At 44.4% G+C, this 4761-nt stretch overlaps 1 protein-coding gene across 1 annotated transcript in view; it reads right to left on the bottom strand.

Moving 5' to 3' along the window:
- Window positions 1-4761, bottom strand: part of LOC119418699 (myelin transcription factor 1-like protein) — a 26065-nt gene that overhangs the window by 307 nt on the left and 20997 nt on the right. The window lies entirely within an intron of this gene.

The raw sequence follows: 4761 nt of genomic DNA, 5'->3' as shown, positions 1-4761 counted from the left end.
CAGTCTGGAGGACACGTCGTTAGGACGATCAGTCTGGAGGACACGTCGTTAGAACGATCAGACTGGAGGACACGTCGTTAGGACGATCAGTCTGGAGGACACGTTGTTAGGACGATCAGTCTGGAGGACACGTCGTTAGGAAGATCAGTCTGGAGGACACGTCGTTAGGACGATCAGTCTAGAGGACACATCGTTAGGATGATCAGTCTGGAGGACACGTCGTTAGGACGATCAGTTTGGAGGACACGTCGTTAGGACGATCAGTCTGGAGGACACGTCGTTAGAACGATCAGTTTGGAGGACATGTCGTTAGGACGATCAGTTTGGAGGACACGTCATTAGGACGATCAGTCTGGAGGACACATCGTTAGAACGATCAGTCTGGAGGACACGTCGTTAGAACGATCAGTCTGGAGGACACATCGTTAGGACAATCAGTCTGGAGGACACGTCGTTAGGACAATCAGTCTGGAGGACACATCGTTAGGACAATCAGTCTGGAGGACACATCAGAATCAGAATAAACTTTATTGTCATTGCACCGAGACACAACGAGAACATGTCCGTACAATCGTCTGAAAGATGGATGAGTGCACGTTTCTGCTGCTCTTTAAGAGCGCGGCCTCTCGTCCTTTGCAGAATACTTTTAGCTTAGATGAGAAAAGGGAAGAAAACATGAGGAGAGACAAAAGAGACGGTATAAAAAAAGAGATGGCATAAAAAAATATCCCTCCCACCGTGTCATGGACAGGGTACGGTTTAAGGCATCAAAAAAATCTACCACAGCAAACCAACATAAATGGATGTGGTACACATGAGGCCGATGAAGACATTGAGTTTAAAGGGAAAGTCCAAGCATAGTCCAGAGCCCCCCCCCCCCCACACACACACACACACACACACAGCCATTGTCCAGATAAGAGGTGTTTTTCATCATCAGCTCGGTTGAGGTTCTGTCACACCTCTTCCGGGAAGGTGGCGCCGCTGTGCATGGCCTGCCCTCCACCTCTGTCTGCAGTGATTGTGTTTTTTCTGTTTTTGTCATTTGTTCCCCCTTTGATGTGGTCCCCCCTCGACTACTAAAGGAGGTGTTTCCAACTCTAGGTCCGTCCATTCTTGATATAGTAAACAGTAGTTTATCCACTGGTGTGGTGCCAAAAACCTTTAAACATGCTGCTGTCCAGCCTCTCCTGAAAGAAACAAACCTTGACCCCTCAGTCGTTTCCAACTTCCGGCCTGTCTCCAAACTCCCATTTGTTTCTAAAGTACTGGAGAAAAGAGTCGAGTCCCAGTTGAAGTGCTTCCTGGAGGGTCACACCATCTTAGAGATATTCCAATCTGGCTTTAAACCTCTCCACAGCACTGAAACTGCCCTGCTGAAGGTCTTTAACGACATCTTCAGATTCACAGACACCGGTGATTCTGTGCTGCTTGTCCTGTTGGACCTCACAGCCGCCTTTGACACCATCGACCATGAGATCCTTATTGCTAGGTTGGAGCAGTGGGTGGGCGTCACAGGATCAGCCCTCAATTGGTTCAGATCTTACCTCACTGACAGATCCTTTTGTGTCTCCATCAAGGATTTTAGTTCTGCAGAGGCAGAGCTTAAATGGGGGGTTTCACAGGGGTCCATCCTGGGTCCCCTCCTATTCTCTTTATACCGGCTGCCGCTTGGTGCTATTTTCCGGAAACACAACATGCCCTTCCACTTCTATGCCGATGACTGTCAAATTTACTTCCCCCTAAGACACAATGGTACATGCTCTATTCAACCGCTGCTCAACTGCCTGGCTGACATCAGGGACTGGATGGCTTTAAACTTTTTAAGTTTCAATGAAAAGAAGTCTGAAGTCATGTTGTTCCCTCCCAACGACACGATCACAAACCACTGCATCGACCTCTCCGCTCTAACCCTGTCAGAAAAACAAAGAGTCACTAATCTGGGCGTGATAATGGACCCTTCCCTGAAACTTAACAATCATGTTTCTTCCAACTGAGGCGGCTGTCTAAACTGAAGCCCATATTGTCCAAAAATTCTTTTAACCTGTCACAATCTGTGTCAGGGTCCACACACAGTCATGGTCATACTTTGGACTTGATCATCTCTCACGGCCTTCGTGTATCTGTTATAGAAATTTTGGACACTTGTATTTCAGACAACTTTCCTATTATATTTGACTTTTCCACTCCTCCCCCGGTAAAGACTATGCTTCCAGCACGTCGCTGCCGCTTCATCACTCCCTCCACTCCAGGTCAGTTTGCTGCTGCGTTTAGAAGCACTGACTTATACTCTGCTGAAAGTCTGGACTCATCTCTACATCCAGAAGAATTTATCACCTCCTTTCAATACACTTCTACAAAGATCTTGGACTCCATCGCTCCTTTAAGACAGACGTCTACAAAAATCAAGCCAGATCCCTGGCTTAATGGTACCACTCGGACCTTTAGACAACGTTGCAGGAAAGCAGAACGCAGATGGAAGAAAGACAGGCTTCATGTGTCCCAGGACATACTGAGAGACTGTCTTCATGAAGATCAAAAAGCTGTTCAGCAGGCCAAATCACAATATCTTTCTAATTTAATTTATACCAGCTGTAACCGGCCAAGGGTTTTATTTAATACCATTCAGTCTGTCATTAATTCCTCCATCAATGTTCTGAAAACTGCTACACAGTCTACCTGTGATGGTTTTCTTGATTACTTTGTGAACAAAATAGACTCTATCAAGCAGAACATTGTCAGTACATATAATGCTGTTCAGTTATGTGCTCCCTCAATAACCTCTGCTGTGTTTGATCAGTTCCACCTGGTCTCACTACCTCACCTCGTTAAGGTGGTTCAGCAGATGAAACCTACAAACTGTACCCTGGACATCATTCCCTCTAAGATGTTCAAGCAGTCCTTGGATGTTATTGGTCCTTGTCTTCTGACATTTATTAATAGCTGTCTAAGTTCAGGTTATGTCCCGTCTGTTTTCAAACATGCTGTGGTCAGGCCTCTTCTTAAAAAACGGGTTTAGATCCTACAGCTTTTTCTAATTTTAGGCCAATTTCACGCTTATCATTTTTATCCAAAGTTCTGGAAAAGGTTGTTTTCATTCAGTTGCAATCTTTTTTAGAACACAACTTGTTTGAAAAATTTCAATCTGGCTTCAGACCCCGTCATAGCACTGAATCTGCACTACTCAAAGTACAGAATGATATTCTTTTGTCCCTTGATGCCAAAAACCTGTTCTGCTGGTGATGTTGGACCTCTCAGCAGCTTTTGATACTGTAGACCATCAGGTCCTGATCACTCGTTTGGCTCAGCAGGTTGGCCTTCAGGGTGTTGTGCTCGAGTGGTTTAAGTCCTATTTAACAGACAGAACTTTCTCTCATGAAAGGTGATCTGTCCTCTTCTTCAGTCTCTTTTTTGACCTCTGGCGTACCGCAGGGATCCATTCTGGGGCCTGTTCTCTTCTCACTTTACATGCTACCATTAGGACCCATCATTGCACACCATAATCTGTCTTTTCATCTGTATGCAGATGATGTACAAATCTATCTGCCGGTCACTCCCAGTTCCTCACTCAGTTTCAACTCTGTTGCCAGCTGCTTAAACAACATTAAGCACTGGCTGTCTCAGAATTTTCTCCACCTCAATAACGATAAAACTGAATGGATTTTATTTGGTGCTTCCAGTAATTCATGCAACATTTCTCCCAGTCTAGGTTTTCCGCTCCCCCACGCTAACCAGGTGGTAAAAAATCTAGGAGTGGAGCTTGACTGTAACTTAAAGTTAGATAAACAGATCAGTTCTGTTGTGAAAACCAGCTTCTTTCAGCTCCGTCTGCTTTCTAAAGTAAAGTCACTCCTTAGCCGTAGTGATCTGGAGAAGGCCATCCATGCCTCTGTGAGCTCTAGGCTTGATTACTGTAACGCCTTATATGTCGGTATTAATCAATCTTCTATCTTCCGTTTACAGCTTGTACAAAACTCTGCTGCTCGCCTGTTGACTAACACACGTAAATATGAACACATCACTCCTGTCCTTTCTTCTTTGCAGTGGCTCCCAGTTCAGTTTAGGATACAGTTCAAGCTGCTGCTGTTTGTTTTTAAAGCTTTGAATGGCCTTGCACCACCTTATATTTCAGAACTTTTGAAAGTCCACCAGCCCAGCAGAGCTTTACGGTCTGCTGGTCAATATCTGCTGGAGGTGCCTTGCTCAAGGAGCAAACAATGGGGGGACCTGTCCTTTTCTGTTGCAGGCCCAACAGTCTGGAATACTCTTCCCCATGAGCTGCGTGCCATCTCTGATCTGGTTCTGTTCAAAGCCAAACTGAAAACATATTTATTTAAAAGGGCTTTTAATGTTTAACTATTAGTAGTTTAGTATTTAGTATTTATTTATTTATTTGATCTTTTTTACCTTCTTTTATTCTCGCTGTGTTTTTAATTTGCACTGATTTATTCTGTCCTGTTTTTAATGTTGTTTTGTCTTGTGAAGCACCTTGGTCAATGCAAGGCGTTGTTGGAAGGTGCTATAGAAATAAAGTTTATTATTATTTATTATTAAAAAGAACCTGGAGACAGTAATGCATGCATTCATTACATCTAGGCTTGATTACTGCAATTCGCTCCTGTTTGGTATCAGTCAGACCTCCATTGCACGACTACAACTGGTCCAGAATGCAGCAGCCCCATTTTTAACCAGTACAGGCAAAAGAGAGCACATTACACCAGTTTTGGCCTCACTGCACTGGTTACCGGTTCACTTTCGAAT

This window comes from Nematolebias whitei, chromosome 12 (genome assembly GCF_014905685.2).
Source record: "Nematolebias whitei isolate Nwh7 chromosome 12, NemWhi1, whole genome shotgun sequence".
Classification (NCBI taxonomy): domain Eukaryota; kingdom Metazoa; phylum Chordata; class Actinopteri; order Cyprinodontiformes; family Rivulidae; genus Nematolebias; species Nematolebias whitei.
The sequence above is the reverse complement of the archived record's forward strand: the minus strand, read 5'-3'. Positions and strand labels throughout refer to the sequence as shown.